General features: G+C 41.3%; 1 protein-coding gene across 13 annotated transcripts in view; it reads right to left on the bottom strand.

Moving 5' to 3' along the window:
• The window catches only part of SRGAP2 (SLIT-ROBO Rho GTPase activating protein 2), a 251,180-nt gene that overhangs the window by 102,250 nt on the left and 131,406 nt on the right, over positions 1–17,524 (bottom strand). The gene's annotated exons all lie outside the window — the stretch shown is intronic.

Here is a 17,524-nt window from a genome sequence, read left to right as displayed (position 1 = left end):
ACTAACTGAGATCATAATTAGTGACCAGCACAAGGCCCCTACAAAAATAAAGAGTCCCAGGGAAAATGTGTTAATTAGATTAGGATGGAAAGACCACAGAACACAAAAAAAAAATGTGGCCTAGAGTATAGAAGAAACTCTTTGATGTATGAATGTTACATCTCACTGAAAACGTTGTTTTTATTCTGTTTCAAAGAATATCTGTAGAAAATGGAGATGTAAAATGCTAGAGTATTAGTAATAGTTAATAAACAGTGATTAAGCACCTACTATGATCCAGATGCTGTTCTAAGAGCTGAGGATACAAATATGAAAAAAGAAAGATTGCCCCTGTTCTTGAGGAGCTTCCAGTCTAATGGAAGCTGTAGAGAACAGGGTCATGGATAAAGGGAAAAAGAGAGGGTTCTGGATGGGGACTCTGGTGAAGAGGTCAGAGAAGTCCCAGAGCAGTGAGTACAGCCTGGTGAGAAATGAGATGTCCACGCTGAGCTCTCTCCTTAAATGATGATAAAGGAAGGAAATCCATAAGGTCATTTCAACATTATCCGGTAGACTGGGCAGTCCAACAAGCCATGTGGTTAAGGTCTGCCTTGAGACATACTACCTAAGGAGAGCCAGTACTAAGCCAGGCTGTGGGGTTACTCAGTGACGGGTGCTACTCTGCTTGGGCCTCCACTAATCCATCTTGTCCCTGATTCAGTTTGGGGCCCTTGGGGGGGGGGTGCAGGAGAGACTGAGTACAGCATGAATGATGATGGAGAGAGCTGTCTCAGGGGCACTGCCCTGACATCCTGCCCTCAAGAGTCAGCATTCTTCTTCAGGGAAAGAAGTTGAGGACAATGGGGGCTTTCAGAAGAGCTGCCAGACCCAGAGGAGAAGGGAAGGGCAAAGGAGCAAGGCCTGGACACCCAGGAGGTGGAAAACCATCTTGCTTCCATTTCCAGAAGGACAATAAATGTAGAGTTTCCTGGGAGGAGCTATGGGGGAATGAGAGTAGCAACAGCATTCAGGCACACTGGCTAAACAGCATTGGTATTTTCAGACTGGGATCAAAAATTGGGCAGCCCAAAAGAGAGCCCCACTAAGTGTGCCTCTGCTCCCCACCCCCACTCCCAGCCCACTCCCCAGTAGGCACACAGTCCCTGGGGAGGACAATCAAACTGTGTCTCTGGCATGTGAAGTGCTACAGGTCATGGCCACACTTAACTAGAACATTCATTCTCTGAAGGTCCAGCCAGGCTTCTCAAAACTCCCTTTGTGTTGGGGCATTTCTGCCCCTCTGATGCAAATTTAATCAAGACATTCTCCAAGCTTTCAGATGGGGCTCCCGATGGTTCTGCATTCCTCGATGCATTAGGCATCAGCAGTCAGCTTTGTCGGGGTGACAATCAGCAAAGCAAGTGAGAGGATGGGGTCAGGGTGTCTAAGCTAGAGCATGCCAAACTTTTGTTTGAGCCTCTGGCATCAAAGAGGGCACTGGGCTTGCCAGACATTTTATCCCCACTTATTAACCCGATGCATCCCTCAGAGGGGTTGATAAATATTTTTCTAGACAAGTACACCAATCTTGAACAAAAAATAGAAAAGGACCCTGAGGTGGGACTCCACCTTCTGACCTCTATAACCCAGTTCCCAGCTGCCCAATACTGGAGATAAGTGAGACTCTTGCCCAGCAGTGGATCTGCTCCCTTCTTTTCCAACCTCCACTTTCTTTTCCTTCTATGAATTTGAAAATTCTAAAAACTTCCACTGTCTCACTCAGCAATAGACTAGTCTCTAAAGCCAAACCCAGGCATATATTTCACAGCTGCTTCTAGAAAGTACAGCCTTTGTAGTATACTGCCAGTACCCAGGAAAGATGCTCCTGAAAATTCAAGAGACTTGAGAGTGGCAAGCTCCAAGCTGAACATAGTTAAAACAAGAAAGAGGAAGAAAAGGAACCAGCTTCAGTCAAAAAGACCTGAACTTCCTATTCCAAATGAATTGTACAACACTTTGCCCTTATATAGGACCACCTTCCATATGAAGCCTTTCCTGATCCCTCAGTGGTGAGGGCTCTCCATACCCCTTCCCCCTATTACCTACCATTCATTTTGTGGTAGTGACAGGGACAGAATCTAGGATTCCCAGGAAGGAAACTACTCATACAGGCCAGCACCTTCTGTAGCTTAGGATCTTAGGAAGTTGGGTTAATTGTCCAGGGTCCCACAGCCAGTATATGTGAGGATTCAGAACCTGAATCCAAGTCTTGATGACTCCAAGACCTGGTATCCACCAAGCCATACTGTCTCATCCATATATATTAAAACATGTGTGTATATGTACACGTATGCATGTATTATAAATAGAATTTCTCCAACCCTAATCTTTTTGGAACTCCATTTCCAAGTAATCAACTTGCCTCATCCATATATATTAAAATACATGTGTATGTGTGTATATATATATGTATATATATGTATATATATGTATATATATGCATGTATTATAAATAGAAATACATATACAAATGTACACCCACACACATTTATCCATATCTATATATTTCTCCAGTCCTAATTTTTTGAACTCCATTCCTGAATCATCAGCAATCTATTGTACATTTTGAACTAGATTTCCCATAAGCATCTCATTCTCAACATGTCCAAAACCAGTTGCAGAATAGATAAAGCACCAGTCAGCTTGCAGAGGAGTTCAACTTCTGCTCCAGATACTTAGTGACTGTATTCTCTTGGGCAAGTCACTTAACTTTAGTTTGCCTTAGTTTCCTCATCTGCAAAATAGGGAGAATAAGAATTTTTTTTATGTTTTTTAAAGATTTCATTTATTCTGAGTTCTACAATTTCCCCCCAATCCTACTTCCCTCCCCCACCCACCCCCACAGAAAGCAACCTGTCAGTCTCTACACTGTTTCCATGTTGTACATTGATCCAATTTGAGTGTGATAAGAGAGAAATCATATCCTTAAAGAAGAAACATAAAGTACAAGAGATAACAAGATCAGACAATAAGATAGAAGTTTTTTTTCTAAATTAAAGGGAATAGTCTTTGAACTTTGTTCAAACTTCATGGTTCTTTCTCTGGATACAGATGGTAATCTCCATTGCAGATAACTCCAAATTGTCCCCGATTGCTGCACTGATGAAATAAGTGTGTCCATCAAGGTTAATCAGCACCCCTGTGTCGCTGTTAGGGTGTACAATGTCCCTCTGGTTCTGCTCATCTCACTCAGTACCAGTTCATGCAAATCCCTCCAGGCCTTCCTGAACTGCCGTCCCTCCTGGTCTCCAATAGAACAACAGTGTTCCATGGCATACATATACCACAGTTTGCTAGGCCATTCCCCAATTGAAGCACATTTACTTGATTTCCAATTCTTTGCCACCACAAACGGCTGCTATGAATATTTTTGTACAAGTGATGTTTTTACCCTTTTTCATCATCTCTTCAGGGTATAGACCCAGTAGTGGTATTTCTGGATCAAAGGGTATGCACATTTTTGTTGCCCTTTGGGTGTAGTTCCAAATGAGAATAAGAAATTTTAACCTATCTTAGGGATGTTGTGAGAGTCAAATGAGATAATATACATAAAGTGCTTTGCAAATTTTAAAGCACTATAGAAATTCAAATCTCCCCTTCTAAACTTATTATGCATTTTTGATATGAAACACTATGCTACTTCTGCATTCAACTCTGGGATTAGCGGCATTTGGAAAATGATTCTTGCATTGACTCTAATCTCGAGGAAGTCTTGAATTTCTCTTGAAATTTCATTGAAGTCCTAAAGCTGCATGCATGAAGAAACCCTGTTGCATCCTTCAGGAGCAAGATTTGTAGCCTGACCCCAGGAATAGTAAGTCAGAAGACCTAATTTTCACTCCAAAAAGACCAACTCCAGTGTACAGCTCTCGCCACATGGGGCAGAGCCCTGTTCTCCACCCAAGCCAGTAGGAGGATGAAGCAAGGACTCCCTTTAGCCTGGAGCTAGGCAGTCTCCATCCAGCCAGAGGCTGTTGCTCTGATCCCATCACCAGGAAGAAGCCCCTCCAGGGTGTCAGGAATCATCTGCTCTGATTACAACATGTTTTTAAGTCTCCAGGACCCAGGAGGAGATATGGGCTGATAACTTTGATAATGCCGGCAGGTACAATTAATTTCTCTCTTTTCCACATACTACTCTGTGAAGGGGACTAGAAGGGCAGAACAAAATTCCATTGAGGCTTTAGCCTACAGCTGGACAGACCACTTTAGCATTCAGCATGCAAGGCTTCCTCCTACCTTCTGTTGGAAGGCACAGGGAGCAATCATTCTATGTCTTTAGGGGTAGAGGTGGGAATGGAGAAGAGAAGGCAATATTTATTATTCACCAAGTAGAAAGCAGAATAAAGAAGTTACCATAAATAACTATGTTGTTTCACAATAGAACATCTTTATTTTACTTTTTAATGGGATAATGAAGTTTTGTAAAATAAATGTATGCTGTAAAACTGTTTATTTATCTGATCTGCAATCTTTTAGTGTTCCTTGCTCATGTGAAAATTTGTCTCTCAAAAGTTTTCTTCACTTATGACCTCATTTTTAGTTTCACAATAGCTCTGGGAAGAAGGATGATGAAAATTCTCCTTTTGTAAATGTAAAACTGAGGCCCAGGCAGTTCATAGGCTTTATAGCTCTTTTAGTCCAACCCTTTCATTTTATAGTAATGAGGAAACCGGAGCTGGAGAGGTTAAATGACAAACTTGCCATCTACCATATCACATTTTCCTTTTTCTTTCCTTCTATCACTGTCCTAGTAGTGCTGGCCTATATCATTTCTCACAGGGATTACTGCCATAATTTCTAAACTAACCTCTCGGCCATCTGTTTATCTTCTAAACGTCAGTGAATAATGGCTACTAGATTAACCTTCTGAAATGATGACTTTTCAACATGGCACTATTTTGCTAAAAAAAATAGTCAACGTTATCTAAAATCCAAACTCCTCAGAAAACCAATGATTCAAGGCCTTCCACAATCTTACCTCAGCTTAAATTTCTAACTCCATCCTCTACCACTGTCCCAGCAAAAACCCTTTGCTATGGCAACCACTCCTATCTCCTCATAATTCAATCAATAGACTTGGAGGGGTGGTAATTCAATTCAATTCAATTCAATTCAATTCAATATATCATTATTAAATCCCTGAGATATGCTGAAACAATGAGCTAGATGTGGAAGATGCAATGATAAACCACAACATGGCCCCTACCTTCAAGGAACTTTCAATTTAATGAGGAAGGGGGAAGGATAAGATAAAAGATTTATAAATTTATAAAACATAAAATCTATAAAAGATTTACAGAAAGGAATTGGACCAATCTGGACCAGTTTTAGATCAATCCCTTCATTTTATTGAGAAGGAAACTGAGGTCCAGAGAGATTAAAATGTCTTGTTAAGGTCACACAAATGAAAAGTAGAAATATTCTCTATTTAAATGCACAGAAGTAAGTAAATGAATGAATAATATCTTTATACTCAGTATGTGGAGACATTATGTTAGGTGCTGGGGATATAAATCCCAAAATTCTTATTACTTAAAAGCAGACAACATAAATTAAGAGACTGGTGGCCAGGGAAGGGAGTGTCTTGGGAGTCAGGGGAATGGGAGATTGATCCAATGGGCAGTCAACTGATACATCCTTTCCAGAAACAATGGTTATATGGCAGGGTCATGAAGGCAGGAAGGAGAAGATCTGGAAACAGAGAATGGCCCAATTTGGTTGGAACACAGAGAATATAAAGGAGAAGAGAGTGAAATGAGGCTGGAGTGAGATTATCAAAGGTCTTGAATCCCAGGTTAAAGAGGTTAAATTTTATTTTTCAGTTAAATAGGAGTTAACAAAGACTGGCATCAGAGAATTTTCCATTTCAAAAAAGATTCTGATAAGTTTATATGGTGGACTTAAAGTAGGGTTTTTGGCAACTTTGTGTATTCAACTACTTTGTATGTATTCATATTTCTATATATTTGTATTTGTTAACTTTAAATGTATTTATATATACTGTAATATAAGTTTCTTGTGAGTAAGGATTGTTTTATTCTTTGTATTCTTGCCTAGTATAATGCCTGATATGTATTAGGCACTTAATAACTTAATGATTATTTCCTAATATAAGGTGATGCATTATTAATGTCTGAATGAGAATATGTTCTTACTGTAAACTTACTGTAAACAGACTGAGGGTGGAAACAGTGTTTTTAAATTTATTTTATATTTATCTCAAGTCTAAAACATTTCCAAAGAACATTCAGGTTAAATCTGTCCACTCTGGTTTTAAAGTAATGCTCATTTTTCTCAGAGAGATCTTATAAGAGGGAAGAGAAATTCGCCATATGTTTTCCCCTTTCCTAAGTTTCCAGGGCAAGTGGTTAGAAAGTAGAAAGAAAACTTGTTTGCTACTCCCCACCCCTAACAGAACATCAAAAGGAAAACAAGGTCATGGGAAGAGGCAACACAGGAAAGGAAGTGGGCCTGATCTGTAGAGAAAACTTAGATTCTCTTCACTTCTGGGAAGAAATGCTTCAAGACAGAGGCTTGGGCTCCCAATTCCCAGTTCACATTCTCCCTCACCCCAACTGATCAGATACTGCTGACAAGACCTCACTGTAAGCAACAAATAAAATTCCATCCAAGAAGATAAAGCTACACCTACAGAAGCAAAAGCATTAAAAAGATATCATCTTGCCCCAGCTCTTAGCTCTGAGTAATTCAAAATATTTCCCATAAACAATATCATTTATTCCCTTAACATCCCAGATCATTTCCAATATTTCAAGTAGCCAATGTCAGAGCTGAGAATTGAGCCTGAAGAATCTGGATTCCCAAAGATGCTGCAGAAAAGCCAAGGAAATGAAATGGGAGGAAAAGGGTACCATCTTGCTAGCTATCACATAGAACCTATGGGGGAATTTTAATAGGAATGTTAAAAAAAATCCTCTCGTTAAATTTAAGAACCAATCACTACCCAAAAGATCCTGATTTAAAAGGAAAAATTAAAATAGAGAGATCTCAGGAATCCTGCCTCTCAGCCTTGTTCTTGGTTAAGAGCTCCCAGCTCCACAAAGGTCAACCCAAGAAGATGTTCTCCTCACCAAAGGAAAAAGTAAGGCTAGCGAATCCGCTAAGTCATTGCAGTCTTATTTACCCCTCAATTTAATGTATGACTGCTATCCTCCCAGAACAGGGGTGGAGGACTAGGGCTGGAGAATGGTACACCTACTCTTAGATGTAGTCCCAAGGTCAGCTGATTCTACTTAACTGTTTTTCTTTGTTGTAAGGTAATATTCCAAGATAGTTTGGGGAACAGTAGTGGAATAGTATATTAGGAAATGACTATTGTATTTTTTTTTAAAAAAGCCAACAAATACACTTTGAATTATAACTAAAATCAAATGGCCATAGAAGAAAGAGAGGAAAATTTGTGTAAGGGAACCTATGTTGCTACTAAGCTCCGTGACATTAGAAATCATATAGCTTATTTAAAATTTGACTCTCCTCTACCTTGTATAGTATTCTGTTCATAAAAAGAATATAATAAATGTTTTTGAATGGCTGCATGAACATTAGTTAACAATAACTTAAGGGTAATTTATAATTTTACAATGGCTAGATTCAAGAAAAGTAACTCTCCTTACAAACCCCTGATAAGTAAGCATCCCTGGAATTACTATGTAGTTCTTAGGGATATTGCAGAAAAAAAAAAGCAGCACTTTGTAAATAGAAAATTGCTTCATCAAGCTTAGAATATACTTAGCCCCAGGAAGTTGAGGCTGCCTGAAATTGATAAAACAGCTAATGATGATGATGATGACGACAGTAGCTCAAATGTGTATATCATCTTGAGGTTTCTGTCAAAAACTTTTTTCCTAACATCATCATACTGTGGGGTAGATAAATTAAACAGGTTTGTCATACTCAATGCCAATGTCATATTCAGAGACATCCTGGAGTTGTTATATCAATGATATTCAAATATTCAATCTTGCCAACTGAGAATCCCACCCAGGACTGCCCCTAGACCACAACCCTCCACTACCCAGGGTCTTACACCATCCTAAGAAAAAGGAGTCACAAGCATAGCTAGAACTATGTCAACAAGTGGATAGGAATGCCACCCTTCAAAAAGTCTCCATGAAACCTGGGAAACCTTAGCTGTAGAATGAATCTGTGGTCACTGGCCAGGAGGTGATCTCCTAGCCAGGAAGGAGCAGAACAGAGATTTGAATCAAGGTCTCCTAGCTCAAAATCTAAGACTTTTTTAATTGCTCTAAGCTGTTTGGTTTACAAGTGATGTTCCTCACCCAAAATCACTAACAAGTCAGTATCTGCCAGAGTCTAAGGTTTTTGTTTTATGCAAGGCAATGGGGTTAAGTGACTTGCCCAAGGTCATACAGCTAGCTAACTATTAAATGTCTGAGGTTGGATTTGAACTCAGGTCCTTCTGACTCCAAGACCAGTGCAGAATCTAAGCTTTTGAAGACAGTAGAGCCTCTTCAATAGTGCAGGAGGAACCTGAGAGCTCTATGCAGCAGAGAGAATGGTAGGACCAAGCAATAGCAACTGAGAAACCAGCTTAAATACAAACAGCAGCAGAGGGAGAAAAGAAGAGACAGGAAAAGGAAGCAAAACAAAACAAAGGTGCTACCTCAAAAGAAGAGTAAGAAAAATGTCTTTGTTATAAAGAATTGTACTCAACACAGCCAAGCCAACAACTATCAAAGGAGCCCTTCTGACAAAGGTAAATGGAATCCAAAGGAACCAACCCTACAAGAACAGACACAAACAAGCTCCCCAATTCTAACTTGGCAGGGAAGCCCAAGGGCAGAATGAAAATGCTAGCTCCAACCACCAATCACACCACCAATAACAGATGATTACAAAGGCAGTCATCTTCCAGCTTATCAATCCAGAACTACTGTGATCAGAAACTGGCTCCACTCCAGAGTTTCCACCCTTGTTGGTACTGTTTCCACTCAGGGTAATAAGTATTGACACAGGACTTAGGATGGCAGGTGTTAGATGATGAGTCTGATTAGTTATTCCTCTTCACTAGCCAGGGAGGCAATAAGCCACGTGGAAGCTGTTTCTGGTCTCCTCAGGCCCCACGCCTGCAAGAGCTATAGAGTTAAGTCTAGTACTCCAAAACCAAACAACCCCCAGAGCAGTCATAACCAAGCCCACAACTGACCTGACAGTCATTGCTTCCCGACCATGCTACCAACAGCTTTGTGTGCAGGGGAAATTCCAGAAAACTCTTCAGGCGGTTTAACCAGAGAAGCCTCAACCAGCTGGAGCAGAAATAGACACACCCAAGACCTATGGTCTTTGGATCACTGCATGCCTGCATTTTTGATCTCTCCAAATAGATGAGAAGATCTTTGTGAAGGCAAGAACTCCCTAGGATCCAGCCCAGGGCCTCCAGCAAAGCTGTCCAACTTATTAGTGTTGGTTTACTGGTCTGAGAGGACCTGGAATATCAGATGGCTTGAAAGTGTCCTTGGTCCACTCTTCTTTCTGATCCCCCAGGGTTTCTCTTCCCCTTAGATTGAAGGAAGAAACATAACTAAGGCCTGTGAACGGTCAATTTCTAGCTCATTGGGCTCTTAATAGAAAGGCCCTGTAGAAATCTAATGGCTAAAACATGCTAAAAAAAAAATTTAGGCAAAAGAATTAACTGTATCTTCCCAAGTTCCAAGAAAGACTGGAACCACCCTGAGGGCAGCCTCAAGGGGCAGGATTTGCCACCACAGCCTGGCTCAGGACACTCTAGGAGGCTACCTCTGTTAGCTTTGCCTTATCAGTGTAGGCACCTCTGAAGCATATGGCAGCCTCCCCTTCTAGCTCAAAAAACCTAGTCTTCATATCCTCCAAAGGGGATTTCTTCATCAGAAATAGGAAAACCAAAGCTTTAATTGGATCAATCCAATCTACTGCCCAGACAAGTCCAACAACTGTGATGAAAGGGAGCAGCTGGCCTCAGAGCACTACGAGACCCCATTAGGATTGGATGGAAATTCCAGCAATAGAGATTCAAAGTGCGAAGGAGGGAAGATTCACTCTTAAAACTGCATCCTTCAGGGGCAGCTAGGTGGTGCAGTGGATAAAGCACCAGCCCTGGAGTCAGGAGTACCTGGGTTCAAATCCGGTCTCAGACACTTAATAATTACCTAGCTGTGTAGCCTTGGGCAAGCCACTTAACTCCATTTGCCTTGCAAAAACCTAAAAACAAAACAAAACAAAAAAAAAAAAAAAACCCTGCATCCCTCAAAGATGTCCCAGCCCTGCTCTGAACCTTGCCTCAAGAGAACAGTGTGTGAAGACCCAGCTCAGAAGAGGACATATCTCTCCCCTGAGCCCCCACTCCACTAATCCTTCATTTTACAGATGAGTACTTTATGAGGGTCATACTGCTGGACACTGGGTTACTCTTCTGCTCTTTTTCTTGGTCATCCCAATGCCACAGAAGATGCAGATCTTCAGAGATAGCCCCATGCCCACATAGGTCAAGTAGCTGGATGAAGAGTAAGAAACCTTATCTTAGTCCCAGGTGGGAGACAGATAGATTGGGTCCCTGTATTCTGGGACCTCTTGTCTTTCTTCATTAGACTGGTGCTCTTCAGAATATGTCAAAGGTAATCTGAATAGTCACAGCAATTCTTTCTTAATTGAGTTACCAATGTTAATCTGAGATGTGGGCCTGAGAAAAATTAACTGCCAATCTTGGACATTTTCTCCTACTCTTCAAATGGAGCTGCTTATTGGCTAGAGGCCAAAATGTCATCAAAACTGAAGCAGAGAGTTCCAGACTGGCTGCCTAAGTAGCTTGAACTGGGCATATCCCTGATCAATTGAAACTACTCTTTTAATTTTTTTTGAGGTTTTTGCAAGGCAAATGGGCTTAAGTGGCTTGCCCAAGGCCACACAGCTAGGTAATTAAGTGTCTGAGGTCAGATTTGAACTCAGGTCCTCTTGACTCCAGGGCTGGTGCTCTATCCACTGCACCACCTTACTGACCCAATCAAAACTACTCTTGATCTCAACTGCTTTCTCTGTAAAATTTGGAGAGTAGAAAATCTTTGAGAGCCCTTAAATCTTAGGGTTCTGTGATTGCTTTATCAATATCCTCTCCCAGACCCTCCACCTTACCTATAGGCAGGCACAACCTCGCACAAGCAAAATTTCCATTCAACCTGATCTAAGCAAGAGAGAATGCTTACCCAGAACCTACCCTAACTTTCCTAACAAAGCCAGTAAGTGACTATAGTGGAAAAAATTTGAGCTCAGAGGATGGCCCTGCTTCTTCCTCCCTGTATGACCTTGAGCTAATACCGCATCTCTCTAGTTGAGGATGAACCCTAAGATCCCAACCAGCCCCCCAAACAGCAATGTCTGAGCATCCGGAAAGGAACCCTCAGAGGCTGGAGATCAAGTCCCTGACAAGAGAAGTGAGGTGGGGTAGAAAAGCAGGGGCTGGAGGTGGGGGAGACTTCATAAGGTATATGGGGGATGGCTGGAATAAACCCCTGTTCTTCTCTGCAAAAGGCTGAAGAGCTGGCAGAGGTTACAAAATGCTGGGCTCAAGACAAGGACAGACAAGGGTAATGTTGCTGGCTGAGGGATGGGAGACAGGGGGGAGAAAGGGCCCATCAACCCAACTGTGAGAGCAGCCACGGCCCAAGTTTATTTTAGTCAAGAATTGGGGGGTTGAGGGGAGATTTATTTCTGTTCCCTAATGGGTTTTTCAGCACACACAACTCCTATAGAGACCAAATGGAAGAGAAAGCACAGGCTGCCAGCAGTAGAGACTTTGCACTGCTGTGGTCACTGTTTTTGAAGCCCAAGCACTAAACAAACGAAGGTGGCAGCAATAATATTTGCCCAAACCTTGGCTCCAAGGGGGTCAGACAGATTTCGCTTTCATTACATGGAAAGGAGGCCCAGGGATGCCAAATGAGTACTTTTCCCTCGAGCCCCTGCACAAAGCAGGTCTGTTTCTGGGCTGAGGGGCTGATTTTCCCAGATGTCCCATTTAGCTGGAGGAATCTCTGCTGCTGCTTCATGCAAAATGTAAAAGCTGCTTCAGCAGCAAGAACCGCAAACCGGAGCGGGGGGGGGGGGGGGGGGGGGGGGGGTGCAGCGGAGGGATCCCTGAGGGCCCGGCAGCACAGACCAAACTCTTGTGCGGCTATCCACATCGCCTGAATCCGTCTGCATTCACTGCAGCCCAGATTCTTGGCCAATTTCCACATTCAAGCAGCCCCTGACCTCCTCCTGCTATGAATTCTCACTCTGGGGAGACAGAACATGCAGCCCCATTTCATTTATGACTTCCAGCTGCTCATCCAATCACCTGGTAGGGATAACAATCAAGGGGGTGCCAAATACTGATGGCTTACACTCAAGATATGGTCCTCATTACTTTTTGCCTGGAATATTCCACAATCTCAAATACTTGTATTTCAATCCTTCCTCTTCCCCATCTCCTTTCTCCCTCCCCCTCTCCAAAACAATCATGTATGTCTATGTAGATATAGATATAAATAGATCTATTTCACTGCCAGATTAATCTTCCTAATACAAAGCTCTAGTCACATCACCCCCACCCCAGCTCAATTACCTTCAACGGCTCCTCATGCCTACCAGATCAAGTCCAAACCATCTCGGTATGTAAGCCTTTCCACAATTTTGTTGCTACTGACCTTTACAGCTCTATCCATTAATCCCTTTTCTTAGCAACTAGCTAGCTGGGAGTCAGAGTACCTGACTTCAAATCCTGCCATAATAGCTTTGTGACCTTGGTCAAGTGACTTAACTCTCCTTCAGATTCAGTTTCCTCACCTGCAAAATGAAAGGAACAACCTCTAAAATCCCTTTCTGCTCTAAATTAATGATTCTACATAGCCTATCTTCCAGGAAAACTAGACTTCTGTGTCTTCCCCAAGTACGTTCTCTACCATCTAGCTCATAGGTTTTGTTTCTTGGGCCATTCTTGGTGCTTAGAATGGCCTTCCCTGGCATCACTGCCAGTTGAAGTCATACCCCATTCTTCTGGAGCCAGATTAAATATCAGCACCATTAAGTCTTTTCAGATTTCTCCTGCCAAAGGAAGAATCCAGAATTCATTTTTATGCTCTTTGAAATATATTTATCTGTGCTAAGTCCACGTGTAAGCTTCTGGAGAGTAAAGAATGTGTCTTATTCATTTCTATAACTTTCATACTATCTAACTGGAGGCTCAATAAATGCTCACTGAATTGAATTGTTTAACTTTCCCCTCAAAGGTCTGCAACTTAAAAAAAATGAAGGGGGGCAGCTAGGTGGTGCAGTGGATAAAGCACTGGCCCTAGAGTCAGGAGTACCTGGGTTCAAATCCGGTCTCAGACACTTAATAATTACCTAGCTGTGTGGCCTTGGGCAAGCCACTTAACCCCATTTGCCTTGCAAAAACCTAAAAATAATTAAAAAAAAATGAAGGGCAGAGTATTCTAAAACTATATGAAATACTTGGAATTACTGGTAATGATATGAAAAAAGTCTTAATGTGTTCTAGTTTATAAATTCCAGAATTATCATTCATCTAAGGACTTTTGTGTTGGAAAACAGTTTGGGGGGAAAAAAAGAGTTGGTTCGAAAAGATTTGGAAATGAACTTCCTTAATCATAATCTTTTTAAGCTTGTAAAACTGACCAGTGGAATCAAGTCCATTAGCAGCATCCAGATCTCTATGGGCCATTCCTACCTGGGGAGAAAAGTCTGGATTGGCCCCTTGTGTTGATGGATCCAAATAGGAGACAGATTCTTCCACTGCCACATGTGGAATCAATTCCAACTTCTGGGTACTAAGACACCTCATGAAATAAATATGCCAGCTAGTCAAAATGGGCTCTAATACCTCAGGAACAGTACATTTTCTCCTGGGATCTCCCAGGTTGAGCTATCCAAAAGGAGCAATAGCTTCCTCAAGAGGAAGTGTGCTCCTCAGCAAGGAAGGTCTTCAGGAAGTAGCAGGAGATATCTTGTGAAGGAAGGTGCATAAGGGTTTTCTATTCAATGACTAGTTGGCACAGGAGGTGATCAAGGTTTTTTCCTTCCTGGGAGAGCCTGTGAAATCACACTTCCCTAGAAAATGTCTGACAAAAGAACTATTTTCTTCCCTGGCCCAACTCATTCTCTCCTCTCATTTGTTTTTATCTCTGCTATCTGCATTATAGGTTCTGGCAACAAAAAGGCAAGAATTTTGAATACAAGCTGCTGCTCCTCTTCTCATAGATTTAAAGCATATTGGATCTAGAAAGGCCCACAGAGATCAAGTTGAAGGGTTCTTCCCCTTTCTGTGTCATGGACCAGACTATTCATAGAAAAAACCTTTTTTTTTTTAGGTTTTTCAAGGCAATGGGGTTAAGTGGCTTGCCCAAGGCCACAAAGCTAGGTAATTATTAAGTGTCTGAGGTCGGATTTGAACCCAGGTACTCCTGACTCCAAGGCCGTTGCTCTATTCACTGCGCCACCTAGCCGCCCCCCAAAATTTTTTTAAAACAAAAAAGAAAATACAGAGGATTGGAAAAGAAACCAATTATATTGAAAACAAAACCAAGTTTATGGAACCCAGGTCAAGAACTTGTGACCATATTTGATTCTGTCATTTGACATATGAGGAATGGAGGCCCAGAGGTGAGAAATCACCTGCTAAATTCACACTACTGGTTGGTGGCTAAGGAATTGATTCTACTCAACTTTCTGGAAAAGGATGCTGAGCTGGTTGAACCAAGCAGGAAGCTTGATGAATATCTGGTAGGGGCAACTAGCAGAGCCTATAAATCTGATTAAGAATTTCAACCAGAGAGGTTCCCATCCTTTTCAGAATCTTGATATTGGTATGAGAATGGCTTCTGAAATGGACATATGGCACTTCTTCCTTGCCTAGATACCAAACTTCACTATTAACAAAATGACCTTAAAGGTTCATTGGAGGGTAATGAGAAGAAGTGGTTTTCTTGTTTGATAATGAAAAGCAGTCATTCTTTGCATCTAGCTAAGATAGATTAGATCTGTTCTCATGACATCCCCAGCCAGTTTTTCCTCCTAGGGCTCCCTGTCCACAGTGTATCCTGACTAGTGAGAGAAAAGAAATGATCAAGAAGAATGAAGTTTGGCTGCTGGGCAATCTCACCTAAATCTCTCATCAACTACAATTTAATTGCTGAAAAAAATTTGAAAAGGTCACAAAGAGATCCTATGAGGAACAAGGACCTCTCCTTTATATTCCCAGAAATGGAAATGTCTATAGAGCTCAAGTAAGTCAACCCAGAGTCCATGACTAAGAATGTCAATGATACAGTAGATTGCATTTTCAAAGCCCTCCACATCTGCAACAGCTTCCCATGATAGCAGGTTGAAGGCCATACACTGAAGGAGCATTCTAGTGCCTGAAGCTGCTTGTAGTGTTGAGGTCCAGGGATCCCCTGCATCAAAAAAATCCTAAAATACTATCTAGCAATATTGAGAGTCATTCAGGGATTTCTCTTACCCCAGACCTCTCTGACACTTTCTCTGGTTGCAGGGGGAAAAAAGGGTCTGGAAGATGAAGAATAATCAGGATAGGTCAGCTCTCTTAAAGAACTATCTCCAGAATCACAAACAAGACAGAGGCTGGGACTGCCAGTTGACTGCTCCCCTCTCAAGAGACCTCAAGCATATCTGAAGATTTTATTGAAGCACCACCAATTATCATCCGTCAAAATTTCACTTGAATAGACTAGAATGTGACTTACATTCAAGTCACTTTGTGGAAAGGAATAATGAAAAGTAATGCCAACAGAACTTGGGCAGATGTGGGAAAAGTGAAGAGCATCTTCTAATGCAGCCTTCAATTGCTTCTCAGCACCATTAAGAACAGATTGAAGGGAAAACTCCATGGTACACCTACTTGTGAAATGGAACACAACTACTGACCCAATACAGTTAGGAGCTGAAAGTGGATCACATCCAATTATTAATGCATGTCCCTTTTCTTGGTTGGAGGGTCATATCCCCTGTGTCCTGCCTTTAAGAAGCCAAGAATCTACAGATTATGAGATGGATACCACATTCCCAAAGCTGGAAAAAATCCAGTGAACTAATAAACAGCACTTTTCCCATAACACTATTATTATCTCCAAGAGTCTCACTTCTTTTCTCCTTCCATTTGCAATGTCAAGAATCACAATTTACTAAGCAGTGGTGGTGTCAAACTCAAATAGAAAGAGAACATTATAATGATACTATCTATGTTCTATTGAATTTGTATTTGCTTTGTTAATTACATTTTCATCTGGTTCTGCAGGCTGGTATGCTTGGCACCTTTTACTAGGGGTAGCTAAAGGCATGGAGAAAGAAATATATAGGGGAAAAAAAGATTCAAAATAATTTTTTATTCAGTATGGTGAGAACAGGAAAAACCAGGTCCTGAACCAAGACCAAACCAGGCAGATGGCCAAAAAAGTTTCACCTTAAAAATAAGGAAAACAACAAATGACTGAAAGCCCTAGTTATATATCCACACTACAAAGATAATACTAGCGTTGTTTTATTCCACAATTTGACACAGTTTTTTTCATCTGGAATCCTATAAACTCTTAGTAGCCTCATCTATTCTCTCTCCTCCAGTGACAGGAAGACTACCTTTCTGAAAATTCTCTCGAGGATGACAGAATATTATGTACAAAGGTGAAGGATGTTTGTCACCAAATACAACCAGCTTTCAACTGAGGAAAGCTGACTTTCTTTCACATGAACTAAATGTAGCAGAATTTGTGTCCTCTAGCAAGCATGAAGTAATGCTAAGACCACTAGAGTCTGAACTAGAATTATTGTTTCAAATTATTGTTTCAAATTTTGGCTTTGCCCAGAATCTGGGCAAGTCACTTTGATCAGAAAATGATTTCTAAGCCATTCCCTGCTCTCTCATATCCTCTGGTCCCTGAGAGTCCATGTCTAATTTATAAAATGATATCAGACAAAATCTCCTGTTAAATTGGTCCACATTCACCAGGAATTATAAGGATCACCAAATAAGGTCCACAAATCATGCTAAGCCCAGGAGGGGGGAAAAAAGGGTTGCAATATTAATTGATAATCAAGTTCCCAAGTCCATTATACCAAATGGCTTCAGTCTCTGGAAGAAAGCTGAACCAAGTAGTATGTGGGCTTGAAAAGAAAATTAGAATAAGAGAATATGAAATCATCCTCAAGGTCCTCAAGTCTGAATAGTTTCCCAAATAAAGTAATGTTCTGCTGCAAATCACCAAAACAGAACTAGCAATCAATACATGAATGATGCAAATTATGACTTGTGTTTCAAGCCCAAACTATGCTGGAGTGTCCTTTATGGAACAACCTTGCAGATGGCCATATGCCACAGCTGGCACTGATTCATCCCTGGCCAGGAGAAAAGAATGGGTATTTCATTTATTTCACTATAGAGGGTCTTGCTAAAGGAAGAGAT

Source organism: Macrotis lagotis, chromosome 2 (assembly GCF_037893015.1).
Source record: "Macrotis lagotis isolate mMagLag1 chromosome 2, bilby.v1.9.chrom.fasta, whole genome shotgun sequence".
Taxonomy (NCBI): Eukaryota; Metazoa; Chordata; class Mammalia; order Peramelemorphia; family Peramelidae; genus Macrotis; species Macrotis lagotis.
This window is presented reverse-complemented; position numbering and strand designations above follow the sequence as displayed.